This window comes from Quercus robur, chromosome 5 (genome assembly GCF_932294415.1).
Source record: "Quercus robur chromosome 5, dhQueRobu3.1, whole genome shotgun sequence".
Taxonomy (NCBI): Eukaryota; Viridiplantae; Streptophyta; class Magnoliopsida; order Fagales; family Fagaceae; genus Quercus; species Quercus robur.
Window position 1 is genome coordinate 20,777,763 of NC_065538.1, and position 20,670 is coordinate 20,798,432.

General features: G+C 34.8%; 1 pseudogene; it reads right to left on the reverse strand.

The window, feature by feature from the left end:
* Positions 1 to 2,189: 2,189 nt before the first annotated feature.
* Positions 2,190 to 20,670, reverse strand: part of LOC126727965 (proline-rich receptor-like protein kinase PERK1) — a 33,574-nt pseudogene continuing 15,093 nt past the window's right edge.

Below are 20,670 nucleotides of genomic sequence, written 5' to 3' on the forward strand. Positions count from 1 at the left end.
AAATCACCAACTAAGTTAATATGTAGCAGAAAATAAGTTGACACGGTAATTTGTTTATGAATGGGGAAAACTTCCAAGGCAAAAACTCTACCAGGTGATTTTAAGGTCACCACTCCCGAGAATCCACTATTATCACAACAAATGGTTACAAGTAAAGGAATCTCAGTACCTTATACTAACCTACAGTTGAACTCTTACCCCAATACCCAATTGGACTTGTTATGTAGTGACAATCTCTCATTTTCAATGCACCGGTCCTAGTACGTGACTAACCAATCGATGCACGAATCAAAGTACGTGACTAACCACCAACTTGAGAAGGATTTTGGCTACAAAGTTTTTCAGTTCATCTGTACGATAAAGATCACAAAACTCCTTTGTTACAAAACTCTACCGGCGTACAAACGCAGCAGCTTTTTGAAGAGAAAGATAAATTAAGGCAAATTGTCTATAATCACAATATGCTTATGAAAAACCTTTGCATCAAGTTGCACTCACTTGCACTCACTTCCATCCACTGTGATGGCTCTTAAAATAATCCTTATATATGTTTAGGATTGTGAGAAAAGAAAGCCTAAACATGTATACACGAATTAGAGTGAAATCAGAACTGAAAATATGATTTTCTTAAATCTTGGTAGATAGGGTATCTATCGAGCAGTTGTCAAGTATCAGGCAAAAGCTACCTTTTAAACCTTAACAGACGCTATCTGTCGAGCTTCTAACACTTCTTCACTTGATTCTTGGACAGATTTACATGACTTTAACACTTAGACTTGAACTCTTGTTCCTTGAAGTATTAAACACATCCTAGATCTACCCAATTACAATTAAAGTGCATTTTGTCAAAGGATTAACCAGTTCTACATTGACATATGTTCCTCACATGATTCACATATGTCCTAACACCTTCCCAAGGGGCGTCATGTGGCAGTGTCCACACTAGGTTTGAATAGAACAAATTATACTTGGCCTAAAAATTCTAGCATGTTCTTTAGGTGATGTTAGACCACGTAAAATAATCACGTAGGGACAGTGTGACACTACCAGTTAATAGCAAGAGAAACATGATTTTGTCAATCCAGATCAAGGACGGAGCAACTCTTGGACAATGGAGGGCAATGCCCTCCTCCAATATTTTTAAAGAAAATAATAGTGTGTGTGTGTGTGTATATATATATATATATATATAGAGAGAGAGAGAGAGAGAGAGAGAGAGAGAGAGAGAGAGAGAGAGAGAGAGAGAGAGAGAGAGAGAGGGAGGTATTAATTTTAGTGTTATAAAAAAAGTATTAATCTTAGTAATTTTATTCTATAAAAATTACATCTTCCCCCCCCCCCCCCATAATCTTTAATTATTTTCAGAATAATGCTACGATCACAAATTTTTCTACAATAATGTTTTTCAAACTATTGAGCTAGCAAATTCTTATTAGTTTTCATTTGAATCTATCGCTTACATTACTTTTTTACATAACAATAACAATAACTACTAACCATATCAACAATTTATAAAAACGTTTGTAACTCAAGCATTTTCCTCATTTTAAAGGCTATAAAAATAATAATAAATCTAAAGTCTATAACAAAATATACAAGCCCAAAAAAATTAGCCGATCAACAAAAATTGCCAATAGCTAAAATATAATAATAAAAAAGTTAAGCAAAATCAACCAAATTTATCCAAAACAAACGGCCTAACTTTTTAAAAAATTTTAAACAAAATAATTTTGTCATTATCCAACAGTTCATGCTAAAATAAATCCTTAAGTGGCTAAACAGCAAATTCAAAGGCCAAAACCACCATATACTGCACTGCCCCTAATTCTAAGTCCTAGCTCTGTCTCTAATCCAGATCATAATACATATAACATAAGGATTCCATCCCTAGCTTCAACTCTGCATGCAGTAATTCTTTTCTTATAAGAGAAATCCAACTATAAAGATTTTATTCATACATTAACTATATCCAAAAACAAAAAGAAGAGAACGTGGACACATACAATATCTGCTAACAATCATGGATGCTCAATTAAAAGTGCAACTCTAAAAATTGACCAAATTATAAGTGAATGGATAGTCCATCTTGGTCATTATAAAAATCACTTATTTAAAACTTTGTGTGGATTTGACAGTTTTCATTTTCTATCTCAAGAAAAAATTTCACTCTGCATGGCCCTATCCCGAGTATTCCTCTTCAACGTGCAGTCTGCAGAGCAGACACATAATTTGTACTAGGTTCGCTTTGCTCATTAGTGTCTTCCTTGTGGTCTTCCTGTAACAATTTATTGTATTTCTTCAAGTCCTCATTACGTTGGTTGGTATCATAACTCTTTCTCCCATAGGAACCAAATTCTCCACTGTCCCCAGGTTTGATTCCCCCATTTAGATCTTCTAGAGAAAGATTTCCTTCCAAAGCTCGAAATATCTGTGTTTTACCATCATAAAGAATGATATATGTTTCAAAATCAATATAGGCTTTGAAAGTCAAATTGGAGCATCAAAATTCATTTTCTGTACTGGAGATTCTGAAGGTTAAATGGCAATTCAATAAACCTGCCAAAGCTATGCATATATGATATATATTGAAAAAAAAAAAAAAACTTAATTAGATTAAATATTGTTATAAATATCAAGGCTCAAGGTCTGGTTCCGTTGTAGTTTGTTAGGTTTTGAGTTTGTAATATTGGCAAACCATGACAAAACATGACAAAAACTAAGTCTTATTAGTTTAGAATGGTCTATATTGAAGCCCAAGACAAAAAACTCAAGTTCGGGATAAAAACAAATGAGTTACAAGCTGGTTGGTTCGATTGATACTCGATTGATGCTAGGGATTTTCGATCGATCCAGAATCGCATATCAGTAAAATCAGCAAACTTAAAAATGCCATAACTTATCCGTTTGAAGCCCAAATCGCGAGCCGTTTTTTCCAGTATTTAAATGACATTATAAGCTAACCCTTAGTGGAGTTTTGAGAGTTTTTTAGAGATATTAGAGTGCATCTTGTGCCTCTTTTGTAGATCTAGGGTTTTGTACCCATAAGCTCTCTTATGTCTTCTACCAGTGTTGTAGAAGTTGCTGTCTTCTCTAGTCATCAAAGATGCTGATGATCTAAACCTTCAAGGGTGGTCTTAGAGTCACAAACAGGAGAGTTTGTGTTGCTAAACCTTTGAGTGGAATCTCAAAGTCACAAACGTGGGTGTTTGTGTTTTGCAAAGGCCAAAGAAAGAAGGAGTCCATGGTTTCGAAGCTTGCACGTGGTCGTGTCAGTAAGTTTCTACTGGTGGGTAGCAATAGGATGTTAGTGGTCTAAGTCCTATTGTAAAACTTCAATTCTTTCTAGTGGATTTGCTTTTTACCTTGAGGATAGCTAGGTTAAATCCTCCCCAGGTTTTTTACCGGTTTGGTTTTCCTAAGTTATCATATTGTTGTGTATTTTATTTTTCGCTGCTATACATTGATATGATATATTTGTGTTAACCTAGATTTGTTAATTTGACTAAGTAATCACTTGGCTAATTACCTAGGTTAATCTGATTGTGGTTTTAAGGGGTCTAAAAACTATCAAGTGGTATCAGAGCGGGTTGCTCTTTTGTTTTAGATCTTTTGATCTAAGAGCTGATCATTGACCCCTGTTATCATGGATAATTTGAAGTGTCTTTCTGATCATGTTTTTGCTCATGCTTTCATTGATTTTATTGATGCCTATGAAACTCTTCGTAAGAAATTATTGAAATATATGAAAATTGCTAAGAAATTCAAGAAAGAGTTAAAATTGGCTAATCTTGAAAAAGAAGAATTGATTGTTAGATTAGATGAATCTAATAAAAAGAATGAATTTTTGAGAAATCAAATTTCCTCTCAAGATGAGAAGATGAAAAGCTTGGAACAAGAGTTAGTTGAATCTAAAGCTAAAATTGCAAATTTGACTAGTACCAAGCCTGCTGTTGATAACAGAAGTGTTTCTGTTTCTCTTAAGCCTAAAACTGAGAAAGTTTATATCCCTCTTTTTAAGAGGAATAACAAAGAAAATGCTTATTTCTCTAGGTTAGACAAAGGTAAAAACTCTGATGTAGACGCTGAAGTTTCTAAACCTAGGTCTAAACCTACTGTTAGAGAGCACAATAAATCTGTTTTTGCGCCTACTTGTCACCTTTGTGGTATTGTTGGTCATATTAGACCAAATTGTTCTTTGTTGAGGTAAGAACCAAAGCCTGTGACCGGTAACCCCACTAGGAATATTAATGTTCCTAAATTTGTTCCTGTTTGCCACTTTTGTGGTGTCCGTGGTCATATTCGTCCTAATTGTCATAAACTGAAATTTAAGCATTCTGTGTTTCAGTCTAGGATTTGTGATGATATTTCTCCTGCCATAAGTCCAAATAAATTGTTTCATATGCTTTTGAAAAATTTAAGCTTGTTGGCTTGTGAAAGGAATTTGCAGGATTTTCACCTACAAAGCCGAAGACTTGTACTATATGGGTGAGAAAAGATTCTCTAACGTGAGTGTTGCTGACTTATCCCTGATTTAATTTTTTCAATTGTTTGTGGACATGTTTTGTTTCTATTTTTTGTTGTTTTGTTTTCAGGTTGTTTTTTTATTAAAAAAAAAATCCAAAAACATTGAAAAATTTCAAAAAGACAAAAATATTTTATGTTGTGTCTAGTTTTATTTTTCTTGAGGATTACATGAATTATGATATCTCTCTCTTGATTTAGCACATGCTTGACATTTTGTGATGATATTTCTCCTGCCATAAGTCCAAATAAATTGTTTCATATGCTTTTGAAAAATTTAATCTTGTTGGCTTGTGAAAGGAATTTGCAGGATTTTAGTCTTTCTCAGAAGATTGGCGTAATCCCTCAAATACACTCTGCTTCACCTGGATTTTCACCTACAAAGCCGAAGACTCGTACTATATGGGTGAGAAAAGATTCTCTAAGGTGAGTGTTGTTGACTTGTCTCTGATTTAATTTTTTCAATTTTTTGTGGACATGTTTTGTTTCTGTTTTTGGTTGTTTTGTTTTGGTTGTTTTTTTATTAAAAATAAAATCCAAAAACATTGAAAAATTTCAAAAAGACAAAAATATTTTATTTTGTGTCTAGTTTTATTTTTCTTGAGGATTACATGAATTATGATATCTCTCTCTTGATTTAGCACATGCTTGACATTGTGGAGAAACTTGAATAGTATGTGTTATAAGTGCTAAGCTTTTTCTGATTTTGTGTGAGTATATACTAGTTTGTACATGTACTCAAGGGTTAATTAAGAAATTGATATTTCTTGTTTGTGTACCCTCTATAGCTTAGTTAAGCACTGTCATGCATTGCATTTGCATTGTTCATTAGAATAATGTGTGTTTTTTATTTTTGGTCATAAATAGTTTAAAAACCAAAAAGTTTTTTGTGTTTTGTATTTCACATCTTGGATTTATAATCAAAGATTGACCATATTATCTTCACATAACATGTTTATGTACCTTGTTTAGCTTGGATGAGCTTCTTTTATTGCACTTTACTAATTTGAGCTTTGTAGTGCATGTTGTGTAGAAGATGTTTATAGTTTTTGATCACTTTGTCTTGATCTTGAAGTTACATGTCTTTGACTATCGGACTTGAACCTTTTGAGAAAGGCATAAATAACCATTTCACCACTATTTACTAGCCAATCATGAACACCTTAGTTCATATCGTAAGATTTTGTGCTCGAGAAAGTGTAGCATATGCACAAAAAGAATATAAAGTGTAGCATCGGTTTAAATGTTAAAATTAATGTGTACATTATTGGACTTAATAAGTTTCTGCTCAAATAAAATTGGTGTGTATATTATGAGGCAAATCAAGAAACTTACATGATTGCAAGCTTGTTTTCTAGGAGATGTAGGAGTTATATGATGTGACTCTTTTGGTGATAGTCTCTTTCAAATTCTATGTGATGAATTTTGTAGAAATTATGATTGACTTCTATTTACATATCACCTCACTGTTTTTCAAGCTTTTGCTAGTTGCACACACTACACAAGTTACTCTTTGCTAAACTTGGTACATTATATTGTGTGTGATCTTGTTGTGGCCATCAAAGATTAAAGTTCCTTGATTTTGATGCAAAATGTGTTTAAAGTTTGAGATTTGAGGACAAATTGATTGAAAATCTTGTTTTTGGAAGATTTGGGTTAAATTCATGTGTTTTTGAAAAAAATTTAATCTCATACTCATGCATTTCATTCATGAAATATGGTGCTTTAAGGAGTTTCTACATTAAAATGCTCCGTTTTTCAAAAAATTGATTTTTCCAGATTGTCGATCGATCAAATCTGTCTCTTGACCGATCGAAATTGCGATAAAATTTTTGGTTTGAATCTGCCTGACTCGATTGACATTCGATCGATCGAAATTGAAAATTTTAAGTTTTTAAGTATTTGACCAATTTTATTTCATGCATCATTTATGTTTAGGATTCACATGCATTGCATTGATTTTCTGTATCCATCTTGCAGTTTTGCAGTCATATCTCTCATTGTTTCACACATAACATGCATACACTTTGCTAAATTGGGTACTCAACTTGTTTTAAAAATTGATTAATTAATTTTTGAGTTATGTACCTTTTAGTATATGCTATTTTTATGTGTGAACTATAGAAAATATTTTTTCTTAAGAGATATTATGAATAATCAATGTACAAATATTTTCTCTACTCATGCAACTGTTTATGGGTCACATAGTGTCATGTTTGCATTTATCAAAAGAGAGAATATTTTTCTTCATATGTATCCTCAACTTAGTTTTTCAATTTGGTGTGTGTGTTTTTATTTATCCCCACCTCCTAAATTTTCCCCAAAACTGTTTTTCCCAAAATTTGTTTTGTTTTTCCTATTTTTATAGGGGGAGAAGCCATTTTTTAACCCTTGTTGTTTCATGGGGGAGTTATTGCTCTTGTTAGGTTCTAAAGACTTAGGATTTTATGTATTTAGAACTCCAATGTGTATTGTTGGCAAACCATGATCAAAACAATGTGTTTAGAAGTGTTTTAGTCTTGCTCAAAGTTGTGTATTTTATGTAAAGTTGGAATCGAGCTAATACAAAAAAAATTATGCATTTCGGCCTGGCTCTCGATCGATTGAATCTCGGGTAGAATGTTTTTTTCTGCAAATTTCCAACTCAGCCCTAGTTGTTTAAAACGTTTTAGGGTTTTCTAATTTGTCCTAAGTATAAAAGGAAAACTCTAGCCACGTTTTAGTGTTGCTCATATTGCGATTTGTGTAAATCTCTTGTGAGATCTAGAGGAGCTTTCCTTTACACAAACTTAGGATTTTCAAGGAAAAGATTTTATCTACACCTTGATGATCAACTCGGTTGTTGCCATTGAAGCTTAAAGAAAACACAAGCGGATGTGCTTGTACCTGATGGTGAATCCAAGAAAGAAGGAGTTCATAGATTCGAAACTTGCATGTGGTCGTGTCAGTAAGTTCTATTAGTTGGTAGCAATAAGAGGTCGAGCGTGAGGGCTTGTAAGTCTTATTGTATGAATTTCGATTCTTTCAAGATAGTGGATTCAAGTTTACCTTGAAGATAGCTAGGTCAAATTCTCTCCAGGTTTTTACTGGTTTGGTTTCCTAGGTGATCATATCTTGTATTATTTATTTTTCCACTGCTGTGCATGATATGATCTTTGTGATTGTGATAACCTAGATTTGTTAAATTGGACTAAGTAACAACTTAGCTAATTACCTAGGTTAAATCAATTGTATTTTAAGGGGTTTAAAAACTATCAAGTGGTATCAGAGCAGGTTGCTCTCTTGTTGTTAATCTTTTGATCACTGAGCTGATCCTTGACCCCTGTTGTCATGGAACACAGACACTCTCGAGTTATTCCTCCTCACTTTGATGGGAATAACTATGCTTATTGGAAAGTAAGGATGAAAGCATTCCTGAAATAGATTGATGAGAGAGAATACGGATGGGAGAAGCCCACAACTGCTATTAGTGAGTGGGAAATTTCTCAAAAAGAAGCAGCTACGTTCAATAGCAAGGCTATGAATGCTATCTTTAACTCTGTTTCTATAGAGGAATTTAAGAGAATCTCTAATGTTGAGGTTGCTTATACTGCTTGGAATATCCTCCAGACTGTGCATGAAGGAATAAAGGCTGTCAAAATCAATAAATTGTAGCAATTGACTTCTTAATTTGAAAGCATTAGGATGTCTGATGATGAATCTTTGATGAATTCTATGCTAAATTGAATGATATTGTTAATTCTTCTTTTAACTTGGGTGATATCTATGATCAACCTAAAATTGTTAAGAAGATTCTTAGATCTTTAACTGAAGACTTTAGACCCAAGGTGACTGCCATTACTGAAATCAAGGATGTGGACTCCATCCCTATTGATGAACTTGTAGGATCTCTTCAATCTTATGAGTTGGATCTACCCAAAACTACCAAATCCAAATCAATGGCTCTTAAGTCAATTGATGATGTTGAAGGTGGTGGATTTGATGATGAGCTCTTTGCTACAAAGATTGCTTACCTTGCCAAGAACTTTAGAAACTTTCTCAAGAATAGTAACAGAAAGGCAAGAGGTACAAACACTGCTGAACCTAGAAACTTTAGGAAGCATGATCCCACTAAGGTTAACAATAATGATAAACCTAGAGAAAAAGTAGGTCAATCTTCTAATAATTCCTTGGGTTCTCAGTGTTTTGGATGTCAAGGGTATGGTCACATGAAATCTGAATGTCCTACCTATTTGAAGTCTAAGGGTAAGGCTATGGCTGTAACCCTTAGTGATGGTGAAGTTTCTGATAATGAGTCTGATTGTGATAAGGATGGAAACTTCATTACTTTCACTACTACCACTGTAGTCAATGAGAGCATATATGTTGAAGAGAACCCTTCTGATGGGGAACTCTCTGAGGATGCAGATCTTCAAGAGGTCTATAATAAACTTTGCAAAGTTGCTACAAAGGATGCTATTAATGTTGAACTTGGCCTGAAGAAAATTGAATCTCTTAAGCTTGATAGGAAGAATTTGCTTGTAAAACTGTTTGATGCTAATGAACTTTTGAACAATGTGAAAACTGAGAGTATGCTTTTACTTGATAAAGTTAAATCTTTGGAACTTGATTTATCTGTTGCTAGATCTGCTAGTTCTAAACTTGATCAAATGTTAAGTGTTCAAAAGTCTCCTTCTGACAAATCTAGTTTAGGTTATGTTGAAAGCATCTTTGTGTCTGCTCCCCATTCAACAAATTTTGTCCTTTCATTGTCTCCTGAACCTTCTATGAGTCAGATTGTGAGTGAAACTGTCAAACCTCCTGTGAGTGAGGTTGTCAATCTTGGAGTTGATAATCATTCCCATGTGAATAAGAACTCCAATGCTCGTGGTGCATCTAAAAGGTTTTGGATGCAAAAGACTCGAACTAACTGAGTCTTTCTGACATGATCTTTGTGCTTCATTGGTCTACCCTTTGTGACCATTGTTTTTGTTTTTTTGTGTTTTCTAGAATTTGCATTGCATAACATTCATACATTTCATTCTAGGTGTTTTTTTTAATTAAAAAAAAGGGAAAAAGGAAAGAAAAAGGAAGCAAAGTGTGTTTTTGTACTATTCTTCTTGGTTTTTGAGAACAAGGTTGGTCAATTTATTTTCACATAACATGTCGTTTGTACCTTATTTAGCTTTAATGAGCTTACTTTTTGCAATTTCCTAGTTGAAGCTTTGTAGTGCATGTTGTGTGTGAAAGATGTTAATGGTTTTTGATTACTTTGTCTTAATCTTGAAGTCACATGTATTTGATTGTCGGACTTGAACTTTTAAAGAAAGGCATAAATAACCATCTCACCACTGTTTACTAGCCAATCATGAACACCTTAGTGCATATCATAAGATTTCGTGCTCGAGAAAGTGTAGCACGTACACAAAAAGAACATAAGGTGAAGCCTCGGTTTAAATTGTTTAATACTTAAAATCGGTGTGTACTATTAGGCTTAATGCCAAAATCACATGACTTAAAATTGGTGTGTATATTATGAGGCATAAATTCAAAAAACTTACATGATTGCAAGCTTATGATCTAGGAGATGTGGGAGTTATATGATGTAACTCTTTAGGTGATAGTCTCTTTTAAATTCTTTGTGATGAATTTTGTAGACTTTGTGATTAATTGCTATTCACATATCACCTCACATGTATCTCAAGCTTTTGCTAGTTGCACACACTACACAAGTTACTCTTTGCTAAACTTTGTACATGTTATTATGTGTGTTTCTGGTCTAACCAACCAAGTTTTGCAAATACCTTGAATTTTGTGCAAAACCAATTTGATGCTTGAAAATTTATGGAGAATGCAAGAAATTTTGATTTTGGGAATTTTGGGCTTAAATTCTTGTTTTTGAAAATCACATCATCACATACTCTTGCATTTTGATTCTTCAATTTCAATACTTTGAGTTGTTTCTGAATTTTTTTCAAAAACTATGTTTTTCCTAAAATTTAGTGAGCCTCTGCCCATTTCGATTGATCCATTCTATTTTTCGATCAATCAAAATTTTTTTAAATTGTTTTGTTAAGTCTCTGTCTGTTTCGATTGATCGAAGCTATTTTTCGATCGATCAAAACTCGTGAATCAAGTTTTTTTAAAACTCAGATTGGACTGTTTCAAACTTACTTTTTCAAACTTTCCTTTCTCTCTCTCTCTGACTTGCAAGGCTCCACTAAGGATTTTTTGTCGTTTTCGATCAAATTTTTTGCAAGGTTTTTGTCTCCCAAGGCCGGTAAACCCTTATGCCCTTCCTTTTGCATTTATTTTCTTGTTTTCATGCATAAACTCATGCATTTTAAGGGAATTTTTGGAACTTTTCACTATTGGGCTTTTTGTTGAATCAATCCTCTTTTTCTGAAATTGATCATTGGGTTTTGCTCCTATACTGTTATATTCATGATATATGCTGGTTAATTTGATCAATTTGGGGCTTTGTGAAAAAATGAAAATTCTAGGGCTTGTATTTAACCCAAATTGGGGATTTTGTTCAAATTTGGTTAAATTGATGAAATTGGCTTGTTGATTTGATGTAATTGGTCATTATTTTCTGAAATCTATCTTGTATGATGATCAATTAGTCAAATTCTTTCAAATTGATCAAGTGGTTTTTTCAAAATTTTGGGGTTTTTGTGTTAAAACTCTATGCTCAAGCCAATTTTGTTGATTTGAACTTTATTGAACTTAATTGTACTGCATTAGGACATGCATCATGCCATTTTAAATTGTTCATGCATCATATAGATTTTGTTCTATATTTTTTTCCTGTGCTAACTTGCAGTCTGCTCTTGGTATTTTTTTTCTTTGGTTTGTGTTGTGGTCCTTATCCTAGCACCATGCCTAGGAAAACTAGAGCCCATAGGACCCTTTCCACTTCCTCTAAGTCTCCCTCTAGGAGTGAGGTGTTTAGGAATGATAGAAGCAGAGAGGCCTTTGAGACTTTGAACAGTAAGCGTAAGATTTGGGCTGAGCGTGCTGTGGTTTTAGATGAGATTGATCCGACCATTAGGGCTAACTTTGAGTCTAGAGGTTGGTTACCTCTCTTAGAGATAGATCATCCACCCCTGACCGCCCTGATTAGAGAGTTCTTCTCGAACCTCTCTTGCCACGTCTATGATTCCAACACCCTTTTTAGGAGTTAGATACGAGGTGTTGAGTTTACCATTACCCCTCGGGTAGTGGCTGAGGCTCTTGGGGTTCTGGTTGTTCGGGAGCCTGATTATCCCTATAATGAGTCTCCTTCCTTAGATGTAGTCATGTCTTACATCACTGGGTCATCTATCTAATGGGGTTCTGATCCTCGGATCACGTCTGATGAGCTTACTAAGACTGCCTATCTTTTCTTTAGGATAGCGTGTCATTCGTTGTGGCCTATTTCTCATTTCCACACCATCCCTCTAAAGCGATGTGTGTTTTTGTATGCATTCATTTCTGTTGCGTCTATCAGTTTCCCTCATCTATTCTTTCGTTCTTTGAACGAGGTTCATAGGAGTTCTGCCGTAGGGCATGCGCTTATTCATCCTATTTTCATTCATAGGATTTTGCTCTTTTTGGGTCTAGATGGTTTCCCTTCTGGTGAGCCTATTCATGTCGTTGCTCCCATAGGTGCCACCTTTCTTTGACAGAGGGCTGCTCACTTGAGAGTTGCTCTTTCGCGTTCTAGAGGTGCGTCATCTAGTGCTGTCCCCCCTCCACCCTCTTCTACAGGTGCTGATGATGCTGAGACGTCTGGTGGTGCTGTTGCTAGTGCTAATGTTCCTCCACCGACTACTTCGGATGATTCAGACATTCGACATACGTTGGATCATGTCTTGACCGTTCAGGTGACTCATGGACAGATTTTGGTGGACGTGCTCGATGAGATCTATGCCTTGTGTGCGGAGTTGGCATAGTTTAGACTACCTCTCTTTTGATAATGGATTTTGTTTGCCCTTTGGCATTCCGTCACAAAAAGGGGGAGTACTTTGTAGTGTTTTTTTTTTCAAGAGGAGAATATTTTGTTGGTTGGAGCTTGTGGAGTTTAAATTGTATCTAGGTGCTTCACATTGTATTTTATCTTTTTAGCTCTTACCATATTTTTAATGGGATATTCATGTTAGAGGGAGTATTTTTTTTTGTTACCTTATATTGTTTCTTATTTCAAACTGTTTATTGATTCATATTTATGAGATATTCATTGATATATGTCTCTATTGTGTGTTGTTTGAAATCAAGAATTTTATTTGTTTACTTGTATTTTTTCCACACATGCGATTATGCATTTTGTTTAGTGTTTCAGGAAAAATACAGGTTGATTCAATTGAGCTGCTGTCTACACTTGCAACTGATGGATAGTAGTTAGAATTGAATTTGTTTTATGAACATTATTTTTTGTAAAGGGCTTTTATTTTTTAAACTTTGAACTTCTTGTTGTGTTTTGTCACGGATTACAAAAGGGGGAGTTTGTTAGGTTCTAAAGACTTAGGATTTTATGTATTTAGAACTCTAATATGTATTGTTGGCAAACCATGAAACAATGTGTTTAGAAGTGTTTTAGTCTTGCTCAAAGTTGTGTATTTTATGTAAAGTTGGAATCGAGCTAATGCAGAAAGAATTATGCATTTCGGCCTGGCTCGATCGATCGAAACTTAGGCTCGATCAATCGAATCTCGGGCATAATGTTTTTTTTCTGCAGATTTCCAACTCAGCCTTAGTTGTTTAAAACTTTTTAGGGTTTTCTAATTTGTCCTAAGTATAAAAGGCAAACCCTAGCTACGTTTTAGTGTTGCTCATATTGCGGTTTGTGTAAATCTCTTGTGAGATCTAGAGGAGCTTTCCTTTACACAAACTTAGATTTTTCAAGGAGAAGATTTTATCTACACCTTGATGATCAACTCAATTGCTACCATTGAAGCTTAAAGAAAACACAAGCGAGTGTGCTTGTATCTAGTGGTGAATCCAAGAAAGAAGGAGTCCATGGATTTGAAACTTGCACGTGGTTGTGTCAGTAAGTTCTACTGGTTGGTAGCAATAAGAAGTCGAGCGTGGGGGCTTGTAAGTCTTATTGTATGAACTTCAATTCTTTCAAGATAGTGGATTCAAGTTTACCTTAAGGATAGCTAGGTCAAATCCTCCCCAGGTTTTTATCGGTTTGGTTTCCTGGGTGATCATATCTTGTGTTATTCATTTTTCCGCTGCTGTGCATGATATGATCTTTGTAATTGTGATAACCTAAATTTGTTAAATTGGACTAAGTAACAACTTGGCTAATTACCTAGGTTAAATCAATTGTGTTTTAAGAAGTCTAAAAACTATCAACTCTTAGCAGGGGGGTTGTCTTTATTTTCTATAGAGTTGAATTGTTTTGTGTTCCCTTGATTCTCTATTTTCTCTTATCCTTTATTGCATATGTTTACTCTTTATTGAGTTGTTTTTGTCAATACGTGACAAAAAGGGGGAGAAATAAATGAAATGTAGGAATCCTATTTGTTTTGTTTAGGGGGAGTTGAATTTGTTTTTGAAAGGAGGAGAACATAAAAACTTTTTGATGTATCTAACTTTGGGGGAGAGTTAGAATTTATTTTTGTTTTTATATTCTGTTTCATATTATTGTTTATATGTCTTTCTTTCCACACATGTGGTGATGTGTTTGCTGAGTGTTTCAGGAAAGACAGGTACATTCTGATCAAAACCTTCTACCTCTTCTTACAACTTCTAGGTTAGAAGTCTTAGATTGGGATGTGTGATGTATTTGGGCATTTTATTGTATATGGGCATTATGTTGTATGTGTGTTTTGTCACAGATTGTCAAAGGGGGAGATTGTTAGGTTTTGAGTTTGTAATATTGGCAAACCATGACAAAATATAACAAAAACTAAGTCTTATTAGTTTAGAATGGTTTACATTGAAGCCCAAGACAAAAAACTCAAGTTCAGGATAAAAACAAATGAGTTACAAGCTGGTTGGTTCGATTGATACTCAATTGATGCTAGGGATTTTCGATCGATCCAAAATCGCATATCAGCAAAATCAACAAACGTAAAAAGGCCATAACTTATTCGTTTGAAGCCCAAATCGTGAGCCGTTTTTTCCAGTATTTTAAGGACAATATAAGCTAACCCTAGGTGGGGTTTTGAGATTTTTTTAGAGAGATTAGAGTGCATCTTGTTTCTCTTGTGTAGATTTAGGGTTTTGTACCCAAAAGCTCTCTTATGTCTTCTACCGGTGTTGTAGAAGTTGTTGCCTTCTCTAGTCATCAAAGGTGTTGATGATCTAAACCTTCAAGGGTGGTCTTGGAGTAACAAACAGGAGAGTTTGTGTTGCTAAACCTTTGAGTGGGATCTCAAAGTCACAAACATGGGTGTTTGTGTTTTGCAAAGGCCAAAGAAAGAAGGAGTCCGTGGTTTCGGAGCTTGCACGTGGTCATGTCAGTAAGTTTCTATTGGTGGATAGTAATAGGATGTTAGTGGTATTGTAAAACTTCGATTCTTTCAAGTGGATTTGCTTTTTACCTTGAGAATAGCTAAGTTAAATCCTCCTCAGGTTTTTACCAGTTTGGTTTTCTTGGGTTATCATATCGTTGTATTTTTTATTTTCCGCTACTATACATTGATATGATATATTTGTGTTAACCTAGATTTGTTAATTTGACTAAGTAATCACTTGGCTAATTACTTAGGTTAATCTGATTGTGGTTTTAAGGGGTCTAAAAACTATCATAGTTGGTTTAGATTCAATGTTCTAGGACCTACTTGTAACGCGATTGAGGAAAGTAACCTTTGGCTTAGTTTACGATTAGGTTAGGATTAATCTCTCTATAAATACCCCCAATTGGCTCATTGTAACAAATACTTCAAGATGGTATAGATGTTGCCATTCATGGTCTTTCTGCTATGTATGGAGGTCGTCATGCTAAACCATATTAATTTTAATTTGCTTTTGTTTTCTCTTTGAATCTCCTCTCTTTATATATACTAATATGGTACAAACTTATGGTTCAATAGTTTAAACATGGCAACAAAGTTATATCCTAACTTCAATTCTTCTATGGTATTAGAGTCAATTCCCATATCTAGTTCCCCAAAGGTTGCAAACTCATTTACAGACCTCACCTAGACACTCTTTAGCCAATGTCTTCCAATTCCCACCATGATATCCTCCATCAATCTTTTCCAGCAAACATTGTCACTCTCCTCTGGTTGTCGTCCTCTGAACACTGTTCGTTACTAATAGCCGGAATCACCAGTGGCTATCTGCCATTCTCCAGCCACTTCCTCTATTGGTGTCCCCACAAACTATTGGCGTAGCCATCGGCCATCATAGCTGCCCTTGCTCATAGTAGTTGTCTTTTGACCTCCATCTGTTGTTAATTGTCATCGTTCCACTATACATAGTGCTCCCTATCTAATCCTTCATAGTCACGTTTTTGTTCACAATTCCATATTAAAAACTTAAGGAGTTTTCAAGGTTCCACCATAAGTTTGAGGGTGGATGTCAATGATGTTGAGGAAAAAAGCTCAAATCCATTGTAATTAATCTGAATTCAATGTACCTTGTGTTGCAAGTAAAATAATCTTTTTATTATTATTATTTTTTATAAATACGATAGAATAATCTAAATCATACTTATAGTAAAATTATTTGAAATGCAAGGAAAGCAACCATGTGTGCGTGTGTGTATATATATATATACCGAATGGGTTCATTATAACGTACAATTTGTTAGGTTCATATTTCTATGTAATTGGCATATCTTATAACAAAACGCAATTTACTTGTTTATTATCTGTCCTTGTTTTCCATATGGTGCGCATAACATGTTTGTTAAGTGCTTTTAAGAAAGACTAGTATGAGGCCAATCAAAACAGTCAATCCTAGTTCGTGGTATAGTTTCTCAGGACTAGTTGTTTTTAGATAGGCTAGTGTATTTGAATATGGTTTCATTTATTGTATTCAAGTTATTATTGTATTGGGCTTACTTTTGTACTTGAGGTTTTGTCATGGATTGACAAATGGGAAGATTGTTAGGGTCATGTGTTTTGGTATTGTCATCTATGCCAAATTATGTGTCTTTTATTGGGTTTTGATGTTTCTTAAAGTTGTAATTAAAGATCATGTTGAAAACACAAAGTTTGCTTAAGAAAAGTTCAAGAAAAACACTTTTTCAGTACTTTTTCAGCATGTACCTCAATAGCAGCTTAATACCTCTCGATAGAAGTTGAAACTTACTGTCTTCTTGATAACAGCACAATAGATTAAGATTTTGTTCTCGATAGAAATCTCAATACCTCTTGATAGATCGAGCTTTGCAGATCAGCAAAAATAAGCAACTTGAAAAAGCATATAACTTATTCGTTTAAAGCCCAAATTGAGATCCGTTTGAACAAGTATTTAAAGGACATCATAAGCCATCTATTAGAGGGTTTTTAAGAGAGAGAAGTACTCCATTTATGTAGCTAGGTTTTTGTAACCAAGTTTTCTCTATTTCACCAAACCAAAGAATTTCAAAGTAGATCTGAAGATTCCATTGATGAAGAAGCTGAAGTCATAGCAACCACCACAGACTTGCTACTATGAGGAAAACTTTCAAGAGGTTCCTTAAGTCAGTTGGAGGTTCCAAGTGTGATTGTGGGTGGAGAATTCATATATTGAAGAGTTCAGAGGTTCTAAAGCAATAGAGGTTTCTGCTGTAAGTTCATCTACTAGGATTGTTGAGTCTAGGGACAAAGGTTTTGTAATAAATATGAAACTTCTCTTTATTATAGTGGATTGCATTTTGGGAAGGTTTGTCCCCAAGTTCTTTATTGTGAAACTAATTTGTTTCATTAGTTTTCTTGAGTCATCATATCTTGTTTTATTTACTATTCCGTTGTGCATGATTTTGACATTATATTAATGTTTGTTTGTTTAACCAAGAATTATTCATAATATATCTAATTAACAACTTGAGTTTAAAACTTGTTAATTCTATCAACCAAGTTCTAAATTTCCTAACACAATATAATGCAGTAAAAATAAGCTACTTAAGTCTAGGGCTATAAATGAACCAAGCCGTTCATAAAAAAATCGAGCTCGGCTCAATAAAAAGCTCATTCATGTTTGTTTGTTTATAAACAAGCCAAACTTGAGTCTTAGTTTTAGGCTTGTTTAGTAAACAAGCCGAGCCCAAGCAAACTATTTATTTATGAACAAGCTCGCGAGTTATAAGGCTCAATACAAAACAAGTCAAGTATAAACTCATTTATAGGCTTAATATGTGTTTTTAACTCATTACACATATCTTAATAATAAAATGTCTCATATTGGACCACTACCCTTTACCTTAATTTTTCACTTCCCTCAAAATTGATCAAGCACCACTTTAGACTTTAGTTACCTTTTTAAAAATATTTATAAGTGGGCCACATATGCTCCTTCCTTATCCATTACCTAATGTAAAGTTATAAAACATGTTAATCCTTTCTCATTTACAATAGTTACAAACAGTCTTTTTCTAGTTCTTTATCATCTAATGTGGATGTAAAAATTATATTTTAAACAATTGATGAAGCTATAGACAATAAATGATGAATGGATGAATATAATTTTGTCAAGTTGCAATATGAACAATGGCTAATCATAGGTTGGACTAGAAGCATGATAAAATAAGTATGCTATTTCCTTATTTTTGTTTACTTGATTTTGGGAATGAACCAAGCCGTTCATAAACAACTCAAGCTCGGCTTGATAAAAACACTACAACAAAATGTAGTTTCAGTGACGAATTTTAGTGAGGAAAATTTTTTCCTTGCAAAAAAGTACTATATAGCGACGAAATTTAAATTTCTTCGCTATTTATAAAAAAATTAGTAATATTTAGCGACGAAAATTGGATTCCGTCGCTATATGTTGTGTTGAACTCAGGCGCCAAGCAAAAAATGATGGCGCGAAACTAAATTCAGCTACAGTGACGAAAATTTTCGTCGCTATAGGATTAAGTTTTTTGCGACGAAATATTTCGTCAATAAATGTGTTAGTGAGAACACTATTAGTGACGAAAAATATTTCGTCGCTGTATATAACATATAGTGACGAATATAAGTCATCGCTAAAAATAAAAACATATATATTAGTATATTATCAGCAACGAATCCCAGTTCGTCGCTAAAGGTAGCCAACAGCGACGAATCTGAGTTCCTCACTAAAAGTTTTATACGAATATCACTCAGGCGCCAAGTGAAAAATTTTTGGTGCCAAACTAAATTCAGCTACAGCGACGAACCGTTTCGTCGCTAAAAGTTTAATTTTTTGCAACGAAAATGTTCATCGCTGAAAATAACATATAGCAACGAATCCGAGTTCGTCACTAAACGTTTTACATAATATGACTCAGGCGCCAAGTGAAAATTTTCGGTACCAAAACAAATTCAGCTACAGCGACGAATATTTTCGTCGCTAGAAGTTTCAGTTTTTTGCGACAAAAATTTTCGTCGCTATAGGTGTTAGTGAGAACACTATTAGTGACGAAAATAATTTCGTCGCTGAACATAACATATAGCAATGAAATTAAGTCGTCGCTAAAAATAAACTGATAAGTATAGGTTCGTTATCAGTGACGAATCCCAGTTCGTCGCTAAAGGTATCCAATAGTAACGAATCGAGTTTGTTACTAAAAGTTTTATACATATAATCTTCAGGCCTTTTTTTTTTTTTTTTTTCACTTTTTCCTTTTTCTGATTTTTTTCTCTCTTTCCCTCACTCTCTCTTTCCCTCATAGCCCATCCGCATATCACCGATTCGGCCGTCGATTAGGCTCGCCGTCGCTGCCGAATCGTTGCTTTTGCTTTTGCTCGCCGTCGCCTTTGCTTTTGCTCGCCGTCGCCTTTGCTTTTGCTCGCCGTCGCCTTTGCTTTTGCTCGCCGTCGCTTATGCTTGCCGTCGCCGCCGAATCGGTTCGCCGTCTTATTTGCTTGCTCGTCGTCGCTTTTGCTTGCCATCATCGCTTTTGCTCGCCGTCGCCGCTTTTGCCTGCCGTCGTCACTTTTGCTGCTTGCCGTCGTCGCTTTTGCTGCTTGCCGTCGTTGCTTTTGCTGCTTGCTTGCGTCGCTTTTGCCATCGTCGCTTTTGCTTGATCGTCGTCGCCGATCAAACCCCAGCAACGTTTCGGCTCCCAGCCACACCAACGCTTCGGCTTCCCTTCGCCAATTCAGCTCCCACGGCCCTTCGGCTTCCACCCACATTGACTGTTCGCCTTCCCTTTGCTGATTCAGCTCCCAGCGACCCTTCAGCTTCCACTTCCAATCGGTGACCCTTCGCCTTCCCTTCACTGATTCAATTTTTTTTTTTTTTAACTACTTCAAGTAAGAGACTCCTGAAATTATATTTATTTATTGCTTTTCTTTTTTGGTTTCTGAGCATTGGTACATAAGGAACGTTTCATTTGATATACAAGTTTTACTATAGTTTCACTTCAAATACATGCTGCACTAGGGTTGCTTTCATATGCACTTTTGGCAAGTGCTGAGGGGAGTCATGTTTAGACACTCCTTTAGGAAATTTGGGCTCTGGGGCTTGTTTAATGTCAATATTATTCCCAAGAATTAGGCTAGAAATTTAAGTATATTTACAAATGAATATGGGAATAAGAGAAGCAGTGCATTTTAGAAAAGGAAACAGATATGCTTTTATTCTAACAAATTTGGAACCATCAAAGATTTGTGTGTGTGGAGGGGTAGGTAACCATCAAAATTTTAATTGGCTCTTAACTACAACATTCAAGATAGTTATGAAAGATTGGATTTTATGAGATTAATTATTTTGTTGCTCTAATCATAAAGAAATTGGAATATAATGGTTAATGTCTTAAAATTATGATATGTTAATATACACATTTATTTGTTGCAGGGAACATCTTTGCTTTTGGGCTGTTTGTATCACCTATGTAAGTTTCATACCTGAATAGTCTTCCTATTTTATAAGACTTTTAAGAGGAGAAAGAGGAGCATATAGATTATATTATATTTCATCCCTAACTAGTTTTTTTGGTTTCTGAGCATTGCTTTTCTTCAAAATTCCATGTTTTGCAGCAAATTTGGGGTTCCTTTTTTGGTTCAAGATGTTAGGATGTTTGGGGAATCCTCATTTTGTATAGAGAAAAGTCAAGGCTTG